This window comes from Anas acuta, chromosome 16, assembly GCF_963932015.1.
Source record: "Anas acuta chromosome 16, bAnaAcu1.1, whole genome shotgun sequence".
NCBI classification, from domain to species: domain Eukaryota; kingdom Metazoa; phylum Chordata; class Aves; order Anseriformes; family Anatidae; genus Anas; species Anas acuta.
Window position 1 is genome coordinate 3,057,709 of NC_088994.1, and position 20,725 is coordinate 3,078,433.

The 20,725-nt window shown below is 37.8% G+C and overlaps 1 protein-coding gene across 1 annotated transcript in view; it reads right to left on the reverse strand.

Annotated features, from left to right (window-relative positions):
* The window catches only part of ASIP (agouti signaling protein), a 74,543-nt gene that overhangs the window by 37,903 nt on the left and 15,915 nt on the right, over positions 1 to 20,725 (reverse strand). The window lies entirely within an intron of this gene.

Consider the following 20,725-nt stretch of genomic DNA (forward strand, 5'->3'; position numbering starts at 1 on the left):
CTGGTGAGAATAAAATGTGTTATTTTCTGCCTTAATAGCATGTCCTGATGCTCTGTGTTGTGCTTACCCTTGCTGAAGTTACCCTTTAAACTAATCAGTAAGAAGCTTATTGTTCTGGAGATGAGAAGTCAACTTCTGAATTTAAGTGAAGTTTCTTTGCTTTGAATATAGTGTCTACAAAGAGTTGCTGACCGTATGCTTTTTATCGGTGAGCTTTTAAGAGAATCGGTAAAAATACTTGCTGTTTAGAAGCTTCTGTTCTTATGGATCAGAAGATGTCAACATCTGAGCTGATCATACCACAATTTTTAACGGCCAAAAGATGGAAAATTGTGCCTTTAGAGCATGTCTTGCTAAAAGGAACATCTGACTCAGGTTGGGTGATTCTCACCCCAGAAATATCTGCTTTTCTCCAATGGATAAAAAGATTATGTTTGCAGATAAAAAAAAAACCAAAAAACCAAAGTAATTGTATGTTGATTAAAGGAGCAGCAAAGAATAATACTAATGGGAACTTTGTTAAATGTTGAGTGGCAAGTACTAAAACATCTAGTTATTTAAGGTGAGATCTGGCACATGATTCTTGGTGTATGTGGGTATTGATGCTTATCATCTTTCAATAAAAATTGAGAATTATATAGACTGCAGAATTCAGCTGTCTGGTAACGTAGGTACTGGGTGAAGTGTAGAAAAATTTAGAAGACTGAGTCTTCAGATGTGGAAATAGGTTTGTTGGAGCACAGATAGTAAACACACAGAAAGAGAAAATACCATGTTAACTTACTGATTTTTGTCATGGTCCTTAGCTATCTCTGTGTTCCTAAGATCCAGAACAGTGTTTGCCCCATTTTTTAATTTATTCTTAAAATAAAACAATAATCATGTCTTTGGACTGAATTTTATAGGGCTTAATTTATCAAGGTTTATTAGAGACCAGAAATGATTGAGGAGTGCTATGGAAGTAAAACTTTATTACCATTTTTGGTTAACTACCTATAACAGCATCTGGCCTTGATATCCTCTTGGATATAGGAAGAATAAATTCTGGTGTTTGAAGCCCTGCTGTGGGAAGGTCACACTCCCCTCCAGATGTTGCTTAAAGTTCCTCTTTCAGTTGACTTATAGAAGGGAAGTGGCATCTCCTTGTAACTCCTCAGTTTGAAATGGTACTCTTTGAGTCTGAGGGGAGGGTTTCATGGTAAAAGTCTGGTGAATCTCTGAGAAATAATTCTTAGACTAAGAATGCTCTTTGTTTCCCTATTTTGGTTCTTTGCAAAGTAGTCAATGCTTTATTGTTGCTCTCTTAATAAGGGACACATTTTTTTTTCTCATTTCTCCTTCCTTAAGGAGTTGATTTTGTTAAATGCTGCAGTGCTTTGTCTGAGTTGCCTCTCTATCTCCATAAGAATGGGCAAATATTTGCTTACCATGAAAGGTCTGTAAAGCCCAGCACCATTTCCATGTTTTGAACAAAGGTTATTTAATTATTTATTAGGAGAAGGAGATAAGGGAAAACAAAAACAAACAAACAAACAAGAAAACCCCAAATGAATAAAACAAAAACAAAACCAAAACTAACTTGAAGTGCATGGGAGGTTGCTTTCCTTGTTAGAACAATTCTCTTGGTTGCGCTGCAACTGTGAACTGCACATGGTTTGGCTAGGAATTATTTCTTGGTGTTTAAGGAATCCTTGGCTTTTGTGTAGGTGAATTCTTGCTTACTGGAAACTAAGGATAATCAGAAATGCAGTCTGAACAAGTAAACTATCATATTCCTCATCTGATGGATAGATATCTACGACCAGATTGTGTAACACTGGGTACAGAAGGCAAATCAGTCAGATTGGGTTCAGTAGATGTGGAGCAGAGAGAGAACCAAGATATCCAAAGAAACTTGTATATCCTAGAAAATTGAGATATGCAAAAAATACACTAATAAATATTTGCCCTAGCAGGGCAAAGAAGGTGATCTTTTCCTTCTACTCAGCACTGGAGAGGCAACAACTGGCTCATGGTGTCCAGTGCCAGGCTTACCAGTACAAGAGAGACATGGACATACTGGATAGAGCCAAATGAAGGACCACAAAGATGACAAAGGGACTGGAGCACATCTGCTATGAGAAGAGGCTGAGAGAGCTGGGACTGTTTGGCCAGGAGAAGAGGAGGCTCGGGAGGGATCTCATGATTGTCTATAAATACTTGCAGAGAGGATGGAGCCAGTCTATTTTCAGTGGTGCCCTGTGCCAAGACAAGAGGCACAAAATGAGAGGGTCCCTCCGAACATCAGGAACTACTTTTTCATTGCAAGGGTAAATATTCCTGAAGATATTCAGAAGCAGTCTGGATGCGGTCCGGGGCAACTGTCTCTGTGTGGCCATGATTGAGCAGAGGGGTTGGACCAGACAGCCTCCAGAGATCCCTTCCAACCTCAACCATCCTGTGATTTTGTTGAAGTAGGAGGTAGTGTGCAAAATCTGAACAGCAGCTGGTCGACAGAAGCAACCATACTTGCTTGCAGCTGGGCAAGAAAAAAGAGGTGAGTCCAGAATAAGAGTAGTTTTAAATGTTTGAAAGTATTATCCGTAACTGATCTGGTCCTAAACCTATGAGAAAAGGGAGAAAAAACAGGGATTGAACTCTTCATCTGCAGTCAAGAAAGCCTTGTCTACTTAAAAGTTGGATGACCTGATATTTCTGAATAGAGTCCCAATAAAATAAACCTCAATTTAATTCATGGTTGTAAAGCAATTACAGTTGATTGTTAGTAGACCAGTGGCAGTTCTAGCTCATTGTTCTCTTTTCTAATTACAAAGATAATGCTTTTTGTTCAAGTCAGCCAGGAAAATTAACAAATCAGTCTTCTACTGACAGACATTGCTAAAGACAGAGTTTGTTTTCACCAGGAGTGAAATTATGGAGTTTGCTGGGGATGTTTTGAAAAATATTTTGCTGGCAAGAAATGCTGTGATTTTCTCTAAGTGAAATATTTTGTAGAAACACAGAAATTATGACAAAACATTGTTCTGAACAACAAAAGAGTGTAATAATACTGAAGTGGGTACTTAACTTCTGTAGAATGTAACGCTTTGCTTTCACATTTCAAGACAGCATTTCATTTCAAATTGTATATTTCAATTTGTCTGACCAAAGGATTTTTGCAGACCAACACTATTTCTATGAAATGGAAAACTTTGTTCCTCCCTAGCTACAAAGCTTTTTGTTGGAAAGTCTGTTTTTTGATATGATGATAAATAAAACTTTGCCCATAATTCTTTAAAGTGAATTGGGTTGTAATGGTTAGATCTAAGGCTCAGCTGAGCTGGGATCAGTTGTTAGGCTGGGCTTGTTTCAGTGTGTAAAATTTGTTTAGTGCTTTAAATTACATAATCCACCAAATCAAACATGTTAACCTTGCTCAGAGTAATATTTGACTCCTTTTTATAAGGTTCCAATTACTTCAGAAACTTGCAAACTGCAACTTGGAAGATAGAAACGTAGAATATCCTGAGTTGGAAGGGGCCTCATGCTCTTGTCAGTGTGTTCAGGATACACACAATTATTCTGCAGTCCCCTTGTATGGGACTAGCCTTATGAGCTAAGTAATAAATAAACTTTCTTCAGATTTCCCTGAGAGCACACTGATATGTGCAGTGTTTTATTCTGCTCGTTTTGGTCTGTAGTGTCCAAAATCTTCACTCTTCTGCCTTCACCACCCGCCACCCTCTGCTCCACACCTGTTGATGCCATGACATCTCTCCTTTATAGTCTGACTGGGTACCATATCAAAAATTAAGCTGAAGTGCTAGTTACTGATGTATTTCTTTTACTGGTATATGCTGGGCTACAATGTGACCTATGATACGCTAATTCTGTAAAGGCACTGGAAGTCCAAAGGTTTCAATGCACATGCAATCTTCAGAACACTGGCTCCTGTTATCAAGCAAACCCCACAGACTTGTACTGCTATGCAAATATCTAGACAGGGATCACGTTTTCTGACCTCAAGCTCATTGTACAATGCCTTCAGCTGTTCAACAGAATAAACTACTGCAGATGACTGCTACTAATGTTCTAAGTGTTGTATGTGTTGTACAGGATTGGAGCAAGTATTTCACAGTGCCTCATCTTCAAGGTCTATGAGTAGTACTGGTCTTGAAGGTCTTAGTTCTACCTGTTGTTTTTTTTTTTTTTTTTTTTTTTGTTTGTTTTTGTTTGTTTGTTTTGTTTTGTTTTGTTTTGTTTTTCTTTAGGTCATACCTGAACTTGCCTAGCACATTTAATCAGGGAGGTGGGGAGGCTGTAAGCCCTCTGTCAGCCCTGCCCAATGAGGAATGCATACCCTTTTTTGAGTGGGAGACAGGTAGTTGTATGGATGTGGATCACATAAGGGCTGTGGCTAAATGTTGATTCTGCCATTGACGTAAGACTGATACCAAGCCATGTGGTTTGCAGACTACGTCAGATCTGTGCATCTTTTTTGGATTCTAAAAGGACTGCTGTGATAGCAAGAGCCTTATTGTGATTGATGAGGGAGAGCAAAAACACTGAGTGTCAGTTGTGCTGCCCGCACTGTCCCAGTGTTGTATTTAGTCCTTACAAATGTCTCATATTGAATCTTTAGAGCTAAGAGGAATGCATTGGGTGCGTGCCACAGCAGACTTGCAATCTCAGTATCCTGGGAGAGCAAGGGCTCTATTTACCCTATACTGAGTGGCACAGTGACTCAGACAAAATACAGAAATAGGAAAGAGTTGGAGGAGAGTGCTGTTACTGAAGGATGGGATTAAAGCGAGAAACTCAAAAGGGTCTCTGTAATGTGCTAGTCCTGCTGACAGTGGGGGCTATTCCCTTGAAAAGGCAACGCTCTGGAAGTGAGCTGCAGTTGCATGTGTGTGAAAGAGGTGGGTGTGTAGTTTAAATTTGTGTTTTATTTTTAATCTTTCTCTCTGAAATTTCTTTCTGGTTAATTTTTGTTTGATAGAATCTGGTTTTCTTTAAGTTTTCTTGTTGGTAAATTCAGTTTTTTCCTGACAAATCTGGAGTTACTCAGGTTTCATGAAAATAAATAATCTAAAGAAAGACAGACGTGAAACCAGAGGAAGGTACTTAAATCTCTGGATATACAACTTGATTCCGAGCTTGGGGTCTGGTATTGTTGTTTGTCAAGAGAGCCCTTTCTGTAAATGTTACATGACATCCCTTTGAAGAGGAATTCCAAAGTTCTTGATTGTTCTGCAAAGGTTCAGTCATGCTTTACTGCCTCTTCTCAACTATTCCAAGATACCAGATTTTCAAATATTTATTTTTAATGTAAGAAATATTCTGCAGGACCTTTTTGTTTGGAAGTGGCCCCAGATTTAGAGGATTCATGGGACACTCCCAGCTGGTTTACAGATACTTGTTTTCTTTTCTCAAAAGTCACTTGGCCAATTGTCAAGCAGATAGAAAACACTGTTATTTTGAGAATGCCTGAATGAATGTGCATGAAATTGTGGGCTTGAACCAATTTAGTATATTTCAGATGTAGATAGGTACTGGACTTCTTCAGCTGTGCAAAAAAACTTGGTCGAGTTTCTTGCATTTCCACTGGTTATGTTTAGCTGACTGGGGGGAGAGTTGATCATTCTGTTGAGCTTGCACTGCTGAAAGTTAGGGGAAAAAAAAATACAAACAACCACATCTTTAAATAATTAAGCTGTGTACATTTGATAGGGGATAGCTGGTTAAAACATGGAACACTGCTGTAATATATTGACAGAAAATACACATTTTTGCTCCAAGTTCTGTATTAAACTACTTTGTTTATTCATTAGTGAACAAGATCAGACTCTTATATACATGCTTTTCTTGTTTTTTTTTTTTTTTTTTTTTTTTTTTGTATTGTTTTGTGTTGCTTAGAATAAAAATCTGTAGCATCAAGGGATGGCAAATATGTATTCAGCTTATTAGTAGATGCTTTCTGAAAATTGAATGGAGGTACAGGTTTCATGCTGAGCAAAGAGGAGTTAATTCCATTGCTGAGGTCAGTTCTTTCTCTCTGGGTTGGCTATTGCCAAATCACAATTTTGGTTGGTCAGACTCTTGCTACAACATTGCATATCAACCTTACTCTCCATAAATTAAGTGCTTTTTTGACAAAAGAACATTTTAGTATGCCTTTTTGAAAACATTCAGAAGTCTTGAGTGAAAATATATTTAGTCCTGCCATAATTTTCATATGAAATATTGCTGGAAATATTAGTAGTGAGTTCAGTGTACGAAGAAATAGGGTATTGAGATAATTCCAGGAAGGTAGAATGACATTTGGAATGGGTTAGTGACTTGTAATTTTGGGAATGGGAGTTGCATAATTAAGCTATAAAGATTGTGCATTTGGGGAAAAAGATAACAGTTCTCTATTACTGCTGTTATTTCTATGGGAAGTGCTGAAATAAAGTTATGTGATACGTGGGGATTAGTGTTTATGTTGCTTTCCTTGCTCACCTTTTTTTTTTTTTTTTTTGTAGCATAACGTCCCATTGTTTTTCTTCATCTTCTTCCTTTTAGTTTTTCTTCTTAGGCTAGACTTCAAGGAACACTAAGCAAACATAACCTGTTATTGCTACTGCAAGAGGCAATTTCATCTTTCTTCTATTCCCCAGTGCCTTTTTTGCCTTGCTTGTGCCAGCCTTACCTGGCAGCACAGGGGCTTGTGCCAGAGCAAGGGAGGGAGAGCAGAGCAGAGAGAATGAGGAGCTTGGGTGGGAAAACCTTTTCCCCATGGAAGTGTTGATGCCCATGACTTCACATGGTAGTGGACTTAAAATCTCATGGTTTCACCTCTTACTGCTAATTTTCTCTCTTTTTTATGTATCTGAGAAGGAATGATAGAAAGAGAAAATGGGGTAAAGGAGAGAGGAGTAGAAAAGGAACAATAGAAGGGGATTCTCGTGTAGGGAAGGCTATTAGGACTTGCCTGGGTATGGGATAGTTCGGGAGAAACCCTCGGATGAGTATTAATAGCAGTGGGGACTAAAGATGATACACAGTACACCTAAGAGCTTTGCTGGCTTGAGGAGAATGGAGTCATCTACATGAGGAGGTGCTTTCAGAGTAGAAAACTAATTTGAGGCCCTTGCAAAAGAAGCAGAAAACAGAGTGCCCTGGAGGCAATAACAGGATGAAGAGCAAAAAGTCCCTGTTCCTGGTCCAGCTCTGAAGAGAGTGAGTGAGAATATAGTAATGATGCCTCAGGGAAGTCTACTGGGCACTTTTTGACAAAATATGAGTCCTTTCAATGAATTCGACTATTCAGCTGAAAACTTTTGTAGAGCTAGATCACCTCTTTCCACCAGAGTGCAATTTTGCTAGCAAAACAAAAGATGCTTGTGTTTCCTACAGGGCAGCTGCACATCATGAAAGATTTCAGATTAGGCCCTATAATTCCAGTGTTCCACATTTCACAAACAAACCTGTTTTACTGATTTACTGAAACACTTAGTTTTGACTTAACTGATTCTTAACCATATAAACACAGAGAGGCAAGGCAGTGTACCTTAGTGCTCATGACTTTTGGCTGGGGATGTGGGATGCCACCATTCAAATTCTAGCTCGAAAAGTGTGTGCTTGTAGGATGAACAGCTTGAATTTGTTTTTGTACTGCAGTAGAGTGAACAGCACTTTCTCCTGCTGCATGGTTCTGGGAGCCTCCCCGTTGTGTAAAATCTCTGGTTTGCATCAGGTAAAACAAAGGTTGTTGTGGCTGTCTCCTGCCTCCCAGATGAGGGTCCTCCTAAGATCACAAAAGCTTTAGTGGCATGAGATTTGCAGTTTTCTCCAACTCTCTGTTGTCAAAGCGCTGACGACTTCTGTTACTTTTACTGAATAGCAGAAACTTTCCGTTTGGCAGACCTTTAATCTTTTGTGTGAAGTCTGTCTCTTCTGGGGTCAAAGTGAAATGCTGTTCAGCACATTTACCTGCTTTTTCAGTTCTTAAAAACAATAGGGTAAATTCTTATTTGACTGTTTATTTTCTTTCAAGATGCACAAATATTCTGTGTATGTTCTATAATGTATCTTCTCCAATAAAACTTTTCTTATGCTTTTGAAAAAGATCAGGGAAGAATGCTCTTAATGTATTTAAGTGACATATTAGAGTCTGCATTTACTTAAGTACTAGTTTTTATGAAATTAATCTATATCAGAAATACTCTTTATATAATTACTAAACAAGTTACCACAGAAATTGTAGCCTCTGCAAAATCAGGAAGCATTTTAGCCTTGAGGGTTATTTGAGGGTTACTGTTTTGTTTTTTTTTTTTTTCTTAATTGTACTTTGCACTAAAATTATCATCCGCTTTTGAGTTTTTTTGTGGAAGTTTTTCAATTTAATAGACTCCAGAAGTTCAGAGATTAAACTTTGCTCTTTCTCTAACTGTAAAGAAACATGTTTTTTTATTTTTGTTTTTTAGCTCTTTGAAAATCAGCATTAATTGATACATCATTGTTGGCAGTTTCATAAAATCACAGATTGCTCAAAGCCCCAGCCAATCTGGAATTGAACACTTCCAGGGATGGGGCATCCACAGCTTCTCTGGGCAACCTGTTCCAGTGCCTCACCACCCTCAGAGTAAAGAATCTCCTCCTTACATCTAATCTAACCTTGCCCTCTTTTAGTTTAAAGCTGTTACTCCTTGTTCTATCACTGCACTTGCTGACAAAGACTTTGTAAAGCAATGATTGAGAAAGGCCTAACTGAAGAGGTTATACAGGAGTAGTGCCTGTGAATTACTGTATGAAAAGAGTGTATTTGATTTGTTGATCCTTATGCAAAAAGCGTATAAAATGCACTGAACAGTGGGGACCAAGGTATTGTGTAACCTCATGCCTAATAAGAGGTGGAAAAAAAAAAAAGCTCAGTTTCTAAGGGGATGCCTTTCTGTGTCATCCTGTTCCTGATTTGGGGGAAAAATACTGAAATGGCTCATTCACTGCATGACTCATTAATTTTTTTCAATATTGTAGTTTTATGATTGTTAGCTGATTAGATTGTGTTTGTTTGTTTTTTTTATTATTTTTTTTTTTTTAGTGAGGACAAACATGCAATGCTTGCAAAGAGCCAGGACTTAACATTCCCTAACAGGGTTCTGACATCCTTCATTAAAATAAACCAATAATAATAAAACAAAACACTTCTAGGTTGGGTAGCTGGGGGTCCAAAGCTTCATCGCTTCATCAAAAAATCCTGCAAATCAGTGAATGAACTTTCTAATTTTCTCTGTCGGTGCCTGCCTTCCCCAGTTCTTTTGATTTTTTACCTCTTTTCCAATTCTCTTTGGCCCTCTGCTGAACTCCAGTTTTTCCATGTCTGTCTTGTACTGGGAAGCCCAAAAGTGGGTGTGGTATTCTGCAGGTGGTCTAATGAGTGTTGAGATGTGTGAGGACAGAAGGGACTGTTGAAAAGGGATAACAGATTCCCTTGGTCACCTGGCTAGTCTCCTTGTTCTTACAGCCCAGGCTGTCCTTCACCTTTGCTACCAGGGCGCATTGCTCATGTTCATCTCACTGTCTGCCAGCATCTCTGGGTCTCTTCCAGCCATGCTGTTTCCCAGACGGTTGGTGCCCAGCCTGTATCACTGCAAGGGACTTCTCCTTCCCAAGTGCAGCACTTTGTGAACTTTGTCAAGGGCAAATGCAAAGTTCTTGCTGGCCCACTTCTCCAGCCTGTCTAGGTCTCTTGGGATGGCAGCTGGGCTCTTGCGTGCATTGTCACCTACAGCAAATGCTCTGTTGCTTCCTCCATGTCAAAGATAAAGGCATTAAAGAGGACGTGTCCCAAAAGAGGCTCCTGCAGTACTCTGCTTGTGACTGGCCTTCAGCTGGAGCACAACCCATTAAGTCCTATCCTCTGAGCCCTTCATTCCAGCAGCTTTGTAATTTTCCATCAGTCCAGCTATGCAAACTGCGATGTCCTGACTTGTACACCAGGATGTCGTGCCAGTATTTCCTGCTCTCCCCTCATTCACAAAAGTCAACCTCCTGTTTTTATGTAACAAACCTGTGAGTCTCTATTAATAATTTCACAGTGACTATCAGAAATTAATCTAACCAACCTAGTAAGCAGTAAGTAGGCCGTAATATTACTCTGACCTTGCTATCATCAAGTAAAAAGTAAAGCAGGTAAAACAAAAATGCTTAGCCAGGGATGACAACCTTTTCTTCTGTGGTACACTTTGGTTATTTAAAGGCATCAATAATGATGCATGTACTACTTTTGCTAGAAATACTGAATTTTGCAGCTTTTCCATCTTTGTAATATATAGGGTAGAAGACCACTGACCAGCAGTCAAATTTGTCTCTAGACTCCAGTGTTCAGCCAGATGGACTGTTACTAACAAAGTTAGATCTTGGGCTAACTTGCTAGTGTAACCTCCTATGCAGGGGGAACAAGAAGCTAATAAATTCGTGTTGTGGTTTAAGATTATTTGCTCAGTAAGCAACTTTTCAGACACTAAAAGCTTTTTTATTTTTTTTCAGTAGGACAAAAAAAAAAAAGAATTAAAAAACTATTAAGATCGAAGCAGGCCAGAAATATTTGCCAGTGTGGTTTTTAGCATAGACCTGAGCAAGATGCTTATGTAGTGCAGACTGCACCAGATTAATTCAAAGAAGTAGAGATTAAGGGGGGTGACATGGGTTGGTGCAACAACAACAACAAAAATCACACAAAACCCAATACCACACAAGCACAAATAAGAGCAACCTCCAAACTAACCGAATGAGCCTAAATGGTCTTATGTTTCTGTATCTGTTGCACAGGAGTCCTCTGTCTAGGTGTAGCTTGTTGAAAATGGTTTAGGAAAATGATCAAAATATGTTTTCTGGTTGTAGTTATGATGATTAAGAAATTTAATTTACACTCATATTGGCCAGGTCTTCTGCCTTTGAAGTCACTGAGGTTTATAACACTGGTATCAAGAAGGCCAACCTGCACCAAAGGCTGTCAGAGGAAATAAGAGAAATAACGTCTCTCACTTAGTCCCGCACAGTTGGCGTGCAGAAGCGTAGAGCAGCATGGGCCAAGCAGCTTTCTTGGTGGTACAACAGTGCCCTCGGTTGTGCAAACAGACTAAGAAAAGCTGCCTTGCCCTGACTGTCTCCTAATGAGTCTCAGACATCCTTCACCATCTCCTTTGTGCTTGCAAAGAAAATCAATCTGTTGGGACATGTTCAAATAAGACGAAATGTCCGCGAGTTGTTCTGGCTTTGTCCCTGCTTGTGTAGTCTCTCCTACTTCATGGCAAACTGAATATACTCAAGCACAATATAATAGAGAATGTGGGAATTAGGAAGAAAAAACAAAGCTGGTGAAGACGGATTTCCGTTGGTGAAAGCAGAAAGCAGGTCCCATGCTCAGATCTCTTGAATAAACTTTGCCTAGACCTCTAGAGAACATTCAATACATAGGAGAGGGCAGAACACCCTCCTGCAGAGCATGGAAAGAGCAGAGCAGATACTCATAAGAGATAAATCCCAGAATGATGCTTGGAAAGAGATAAAAGTCTCTAGAAGGAAATAGGGGCCAAAGAACATTTGAGCTCAGGCGTGAGATTCAAGCGCGTGTGTTTGTGTGTGGGAGGCTCTAAGGGCAGGAAGAGGTAACTAGAGGTTGGGTTCTGTTAGATTTGTATGAGATGCCTAGTAGAGAAGGGAATTCAAGGTGGTCTGCAGAGCAGCCAGCATTGTTTTGTATGGCTCGGTAATGTTAGTACCAATTCTTTTCCTAATTAGTCTGCAGACAGATTATAATTTAATGGGTTAATCAGTTATTGAACTTTTTATTGATTTACTGTGGATGCATATTTCAGTGCAACACATGACATCTGATAAATATTTGAAATACTAACTCCTGGAAAGAAACATGCTTGTTACTTAGCATCTCTCTGGCTGCATGGGACCAACACTTAAAAGAGACCAAAGCAAACACAGTGACTTCAAAAGTGAATATCTGCATATATTTTCCTTACTTTTGTCCAGTAGGTGCATATTTCTGCATCTCTGCAGAGACTGGAACCTCAATTGAGCAGACTCAGTCTGAATTCAGAAGATCTCAGTTTCAGATCTTTTCCCTTGTTTGCATAAACAAAGCTCTTACTATATAGAGTAATGATTTGGTTTTAAGTCTATTTTTTCAGGATCATTATTTGCAAAAATGACAGTTTGACAGATTGCAATATTCTTCAGAATATCCAATGATCATCTGAATATTAGTAAACATAACTAAAAATTTAAAAAAGGGAATGAAAATGTTTTGTGCCATGAAGATTTTTGGTTAAAACAAAACCACATGTTTTTCATAGAAAGTTCTTACTGAATTCAGGGTGTATGATTATTATTGATTTCAGTATTCTTCATTTTGAGCAGCTTGTCTGTCTCTTTTTCAGCAGAAAGAATAGTAATAAGGGGAAAGAATAAAAAAGCTCTGAAGGAAAGCAAGGCTTGTTTTTTAATCAATTTTGGGGAAAAAAATCATGATCATATGATCTGCCTTATAAAGTAGTTTGTGGATTCAAACACAAGTCAGAATAAAATCTGACTCCTGTCCAAGACAGCTGAGCTTGGATTTACATAACAATCCTCTACTGCTTTATTTATTCTCAGAAAGAGAAGTTTAAGGTGTTTTAAACATGCATTGTTCAATGTGATTATTGATTGCAGTTTTGTGGAGTGAAAATTTAACTTCTCTGACAGTTTTGCTGTAAAATTGCATACTGGGCTGGGAGATAAATAGAGGCTTGTCTGTGAAGCGTGAATTGAAGGAGAAAGAAATTATGGTTCTCTGCTTCTCCTCAAAGACAAAAATATACAAAACTGAAAAAGAAATAAAGCATTTCTTTGAACCTCAAAACTGCTTGAAAAGACTTTTGCTTAAGGCAAAATGTGTACAGACTATAGAATGAAGAGAAACATCTGCTTGTGGATGTCAGCTGGGAACTGAATCTGTGCCGCAGTAGGACAACATCTGGAAGTGACACAGTGCAGGCTTTCCTTGTGGGGAAAAAAATATGATTTTATGGTATCTGTGCAAGAAATGTACCTTTTGCTTTATAAAACGGCATTTGGTAGCGTGATTGCGGAGAAGCCAGCACTGTGTTTGTTGTTCCTTCTTCACTGGCACATGTACTTGTAAACAAGAAACACTGAAATCTTTTGACATTTTTCTAATAGCTTCTCCACTGCAGATCCTCAGTTGAGGGGGGTGAGTGAAGTTCATGGAATTTATGAAGCCTCCTGTTTTAAAAAGAAAAAAAATGAAAAGACTTTCTGATTTGTTTTTTTCATTAGAAAGCTGTCTTTTCTGGCTTTTCAGAAGTATGCTTAGATGAAGCTCATCAAAGAGGTTGAAATGAAATACTGGCAGCTGAAATGTGTGGGACTCGACACAGCAATTCCAGTGGCCATGGCTCTTTGAGTCATGCTGCAGCAAAAGGAGAGCTCTCTGCTCAAGTTTAACAAATTTATTGATCTTCTGCTGAAAATACTGTTCCCCCTTTCAAAGCCATGTTCCACAGGTACTAAGCTTTGGTTCAGGCTTGTGTCCCTTTGAAACTTTAAGGTCTCTTGTCATCGCCCATGGGACAATTTAGTCTGAATAGTCACTTCCCTTTGACTCCAGCAGTGCACAAGATGTGACTACGTACAAAATATCTTTTTGGTCATATGCGGCAGGAGGTACAAATGAACAGGGAGTATCAAGAACAGGTACTTGTACATTAACAAAAATGTCTCAGATGTAAATTCCCATGGGGGAATGGGAGCAGAAATCTGCACTGTCTGGCCTTCTGGCCCTGGCCTGTGTTCATTACCCTCTCAAGTAATTCAAGATTTAATCTCATAATCTCAAATCCAGGATTATAGTTATTAGCATTTACTAATCCCACCTTCACAGCCACTTGGAAGCAAATAGGTCAAATATCAAGATGAAATGGTTTAAATTACAGTGGTGGTTTTTTTGTTTGTTTGTTTGTTTGTTTGTTCTTTCCCTCAAGTTGAAATATGAAATAAATTTTACTGAGGTAGGAATAGATATTTACATAAATATGCTTCTCAGAAGGAAAATTGCTCTCTGTTCCAGGTGCATATCTCTCTGGTGCTGACTAGCATGTGCTGAAACACTGCAATTAAGAGAACTGGAAATTAAGTCAAACTTAAAATTGATGGCATAAGAGGTATGTCAGAAGGGAGCCCTCCATTATATCCTACTTTAGACTCCTGAGAGTTGTTTTCCACAGTAGCAAGGGTCACTGCTCTCAAAGCATCTTGTTTAGCAATCATTTGTGGTCACATTAGATTTACTTGTTGGGGAGTCCTTACTTGGTGGTCACAGGATGTACTCTAGCTATCTTGAAAGTCCAAGGCAACCTGATGCGTGATACAGTGGAGCAGTTGTTGGTGTCCCTCATCTAGTCAGAATGGACTTTAGAATAGTTTTAGAGCTTTCAGAAATAGACAGAAAAGAGGGACTGAAGGAACAGCTGTTGTTTTAAATTTTATTTATTTATTTATTTATTTATTTATTAAATAAGGAAGAGAGATCACTTTCATGTCCCTTTTACTAACTTGTCAGATTTTTAAGTAATATATGCTAGCATATTTAGTGTTCTCTGACTGATACAGCAAATTCAGTTATCTTTCCTTTTTGTATACCCAAGAGTTATCCTTCTTGTACATGTAATTCAGGATGTTTGTATTCCAACTACCTGCACCGAACTGTATCTGGTGTTCTGGAGAAGGGCTGTCACAGCCCTGGCTTGATCTAGTCCAGGATTGCTCTTGCATGACCTGAAAGTTTTTGTAGTAAACAAGTTATTCACAAAGCGAAATTCAGAGCTAAGAGCTGAGGTACATCAATCCTCTATTTCACATTCCTCAGGTCTGTTGGTGTTACATGACTGCTCTTTAATTTATAGGTCTGTGAACCGGATAAAAGAAATTCAGACCTGGTTTTCTGACACATTGGTGTCTAGGAACATGGCCACAGATGAGGAACGCTAGGAAAGACTGTGAGTTGTTTTTCTGACACTATAATTAAGATAAAAAATACCACTACTGGCTCCTTATTGCATTATAATATTACCCTGAAGACTTTGATTCCAAGTAGCTGAACCAATGATACCTCCTTCAGCACCTTTAGAACAAGAGAAGAAATGTACACTCTTCCTTCAGAATAGCTGTAGCAGCTGGTTTGCTGGGACGCTTCCAATGTGCTTTGACTGGTATTTCTGGCAACCAGCAATTGCCTGATGTCAAGATAGAAAAGTGGATCTTTTTTTACATCTAGAAAAAACACTCAGCACTACCTGAAAGTAGGATGGTTTGAAGCAAGAGGTAAGTTCTTTGTCACTAAGTACTAATTAATTATTGTTTAGAGAAGTTACTGGGCATGGCAGTGAAGAAAGTTGAATAGTGTTAGTTTTGAGACATAGCTATACACAAAGAAAGACTATTTGCAATTGCTGTGTCTCTTGTGCCTTCTGATGAAAGCACAACTTTTGTCTCAGTATGAGAGTATGGAAAGCTTGGCATATAGTACTGGACAGAAAGGTAAAGCCTGCCAGGAGTACAATGCTGAAATATGTCGTCAATCATTTCACTAAATCTGTACATTTGTAAATTTTACATTGCAATTTCTTGGACAGTACACAGGTGAGAAAAATAATGCATTGTTCTATCTTGTTCTAATTTTACCCTTAATAACATCTATTAATTTTTATTTAAAATTACTGGGGACAAGACAAAGCAAGGCATGCCATTGCATGACTCTCTAAACATCCCTTCAGAGGCTGGATGTTTCTCTCAGATGAACAACATATTACCTCTTACTACAAATGTTGTGCCATGATATATTTGATTTATATGTATTTCTAGAAACAATTACAGCAGCTTAATGGCTTGACCTTATCTCTTACAGTAAGTCACAGTGATTCATAGTTTGATTAAATCTTTATGAAAAATTCCCCTTATCTCCCAAGAAGGAAGTAAAGAACTCATTCAACACTTTGTAGTAAAATCCAATTAAATGAGTAACCTGCATTCAAAAGCATCTGAAGTTTATAAAATGAAGAACTCTTTCCTAAGGGAATATTTTACAAGAAACACAGAGGAATCAACTCTTTGACTCTGTGTGACTAAGAAGGATGCCTGATTCCTACAGTGTCACTTCAGGTAGATTCAGAACAATACCTCCAAAGGACAAAGTGAACATAGGCCCACGCTGCTGCCCAGTTGCAGATCCCAAGTTCCAGAGAAGGTGCTATGAAATATTGCTATGAAAGTAACAACAGTTCAGGTTAACATGAAAATACTATTGCTTTCACACAAGTTGTTTGAATCAATGCAAAATATACAATGTAGACAGAATGTAAATTTGAAATTTATTAAGTACCATGAACAACTTATTTAAGATATTTCCAAATAACCATTGGAGTCATTATTGTGACATTAATGAGCACAACATTTATAGTTTGAGGAAAATTCCTGAAAGCCAGAAACTTAAATCTTTGTGAGTCCTGTGTATTTCTAGCAGTTATTTTTCATGTCCAAAATAACTCTTTTTTTTAGTAGTACAGTGGAGTAACTGTATATATATATATATATATATCATTTTTTTCTCCAGCTCTTTAATCATTAAGCACCAAAAATCTAACAGCAGTATAAGAAACTGTCTTTAAAGTGGTACTTTCACAGTTTTAATTATCAGGTGTTTTTTTTTTTTTTTTTTTTTGGGGGGGGGGGGGTGATTACAAATATTTTACCCTTTGTACAGTCATATAAAGATTGGGTATATTTACAAAATATGCAATTAGAAGCCTGGTCTGGATATTATTGGCTTCTTATTTAGCACTTTTTTTTTTTTTTTGATACAATTATGCTAATAACTCATTTTTATTGATTTTTTTTTAAGCCTGCTGGCATGTTCATTCATGATCATTAACTGCATAAACAGTAAAAAGCTGTTTGGGATGAGTTAATAGATTTTAGATGCTGTTGAGCACCTCCAAACTGAAGGGCAGAAGACAGAATTTCTGATAATCGTTGCCTCTGAAACTCAAGTCTTTAAGCTAGTGTAGATTGAGATGCAAAGATACTTAACTTTCTCTACGTAAACTATGTAGAGAAAGAGATGGGACCTTTGTAGCCACTGGATGCGATACTTTTACTAAGGTGGGGTATTATTTAGTGCCTTTTCTCTCTTCAAGTTATCTTTTTCTCTGTAGCTTTGTAAATGTAGATGCTTCTCCAAAATGCAGTAGCATATACTTCTATTGTTAATATGTTGCTGTTAGCACTCTATTTCTGAAAAACTTCATGGTCTCTTCCAAGACCCACCTCCCTGTGAAAAGTTTAATTCTTTAATGTCTCTGAACTCAGTTTTATAGAAATACTACATACCTAAAAGCAACATCCACAGTCTCATATATTGAAGTACTATTAGTCCTCACAGAGAGCAAGCTTTTACCGGTGTCACAGGACTTGAAAGATACTGTATTATTTTATTCCAGATTCTGAACCTTTAGTTTATATTGATGTCTTGTTTTCAGGCTTTTCTGTCCAGCTACTGGCTAGGCCATATTATGTAAAATAAGTACTGTATATATCGTGTAAATATGCATGTACACTGTATATGTTATAAAGAAAAAGAAAATAGAAGTTCTGAATTGCACTTCTTCTTGTAAATCAAACATGTAACCTAAAGAAGATACCATACTTTTGAAGATCTGCAAACAAAGCCAGCTGTTCATTTCAACCTACAACACATTCTGTTGGTTGGCAGATCAGAGCTTTGCATCTGTGGCTACATCCATGTCTAACTACACACATCCATGAGTAGTTTGCTCATTGCCCACTTTGCTGCCTAAATCTGTTAAAAGCTTCAAGTGACAAAGAATCAATTATATGTCCAAGGAAGTGGTTCCTCTCTAAAAATATGGTGTTTTCCTTTTTATCTTTGTAGACTAGCTTCAACATGTAGGCAAATACCATCCTACTTCTTCAAAACTTCAAAGAAACAAAACCAACCCACCTTACTACTATAAAGATGTGTTTCCTAACTTGGTCTCATTTATAATAGTGAAATTAGGTCTTATTTTGAAGCCCAATTTACTACTGAAGGGATCTTACTGAGCATTGGCATATAAATGTGGAGGTAGGCTCACTCAGCTGTAATGGAGAATGCAGTTAAGAGCTTTGGGTTCATTGCATCTGCCACTTGTTAGCATTGTAAGTAGTTTCAGAGAAACCGCTTTTACGTTGTTTGAACGTACATGTGATGAAAATTCAATCATCTAACTAAGAAATTAAAAGAAAACTTTTGATCTGAAAGCAGGAGTTATAGAATTATTTTGTGTGCTTTTAACTGAAAGCACTTGTGTGATGTGCACTTTGGATGAGATTTGGCTCTAAATGACCGCTTCTTGAAATATATTGGTGTTCATGGGCGTAGGGAGGAGGAAGCTGGATATTGGCTTCATTGTTCAGGAGTTCTCTCTGCTGGAGCAGAGATTGCATCCAGCTGCATGGAAGTCAGTCCCTGACTCATGTTCTGGCCGTATCTGACTGCTAACTTCTTTTCTGTTTCCTTTCTGTGCTAACTGAGCAAACATAAAGAAACAAGAAAATCTTCCTAGATAACCTGACTTATGACATTGAAGTGCCATAGTTTCAAGATGAAAACCAGACAACCGGTGGTGAAAGAGATTGAAATTCTGTGATTACTGCCATGGAGAATAAGAGTTATGGGAATAAGAACATAGGTCTGTAGTGATGATTCAAATACAATAATCCATATGCAAGGACTGATACTCTAAGGAGAAAAAAAAAAAGAAAAAGCTAAAAAATCACAACAAAACCATAGGTGTTTTTTTTTTTTTTTTTGACATTGTTTCAGCAGAAAGTAGATGTTTTTGAAATTAGTCTTAGTCCTGAAAGCTCTGCAGTCTTTGTGGCAACTGGAAGGCAAATGATCATCTTAACGGAAGTCTTACTTTCAAAAAATAAAAATAAATTTTCAAAAAGAATACTGTCCAGATCAGGCACTAATTTACTAATTATTTGTTTGACAAATTTAAAGACAAATACGTCTTTTTTCTCTTTAATGTACATATTGCACAAACATACGAAGCATTTCCTGAAAAGAAAGTCTTCAGGAAAGACAGTATTGAGGATGGTACCTGGGCATGAAAGTGTCTGAAAGAGTATTGAGAGACCTTGAAACAAACACACTCCATACCTTGCCAAAAAATCATTTGGCTTACTTCCTGTATACACTTGAATAGTTCTTCAGTTATTGTCTTACCAGTATGATGATACAACTTTAGGACCGTTATTTTAAAGTATCCCAGATTAAAATGTATTTTGCTTATAATAAATCTGTAACTGCTACTTTCTGTCAGCTGCCATGGTGTTTATGACTCCCTGGGTTCACAGAAGAAGCCTGTAAATGTTATGATTTTTCACCCTTAGTCTTATGATGTTTTTCTGTTTTGTGTTTACAGGCACATCATTTTGTCTGGTGGTATAATTTCATATTCTGTTGTTGTTTTCTAATGCTGTTTTAAAAATAGCAAAGATGGAAACAGATTTATTTATTTATTCAATTTGTAATTAAGAATTTTGAAGTACAGATTTTCCAAGAACTTGGGCATTTAGATCCACTGAAAATGAAGTAAAGAAGACGGTTGTCAGCTATATATAGTCTGGAAAATGCCACCTTAAAAAAATCAACCTGTTTTGCAGAAATGTATTAATTTCAATGAACTCTCTCTAAAACACTTAGGTTTTGACAACTTGCCTGTTTTCTGTCTGTGCACACTTCTGTAGTGAAAGCCATTTCCTTCACTTTGTGGTCTCTGTTTGGAATGATGACCCTTTAAATTTTTCTTTATTTATTTACTAATATCTGTAAGCTAACAAAAGCTGGTAGGGGAGAAAATTTTGAACTTTAGATGCATGTACAACAAATCTTTCTTGTGATAAGATTTATCAGGTCTCAAGTGTCTGAATGTGTTTTTTTCCATGGTTTCGCTTTAATCCTCAGGGCAGAAGTATTTAAGTTCAGAGCTCATCCATACATCATCTCAAAGCATTATCCACAAAAAGATGCTTTAAAGCATGTACTCAATAAAAACATGAACAAGAACTTGAAAGTTACCTTGTTTAAAGAGGAAAAAAAACAAAAACAAAAACAAACAAACAAACAAAACCACACTGCTAAAAAAAAAAAAAAAAAAAAAAAGCGCCACCAAAAAAAAACCCACAGAATTAACTTAAGACCTTGCTTCTAGAACAACTGAGTCCCAGAAAGCCAGCCTTTCCCATTGAGCCCTACCCTTGGTGCCATCCAAGATGTTTAGTTTTATGATGAACATATAAGAAACCAAGCAATTCTTACCAGGGCAGAGCAGCTGTCTGCCTAATGCTGTACTTTTGCCTACAGCAGTAGCAGGAGGAGATGCTATTCAAGGAAAGCATATGTGCTGGAACAGAAATGTGCTTTGCTGCCCTGGTACTCTTTCCCCCTTTGCTCAGGGTGTTGTGTCTAATCTACCTGCATCGTGGTCCCGTGTTTGTTCTGGTGGTTGGATGATGCAAATACCAATGTGGCCTCAACTGTTACAGCATAACAGGATGGTCATAAGCCTATGCTCTCACATGGACGTGAAGTCTGCCTGGAGTTTGCACATGGAAA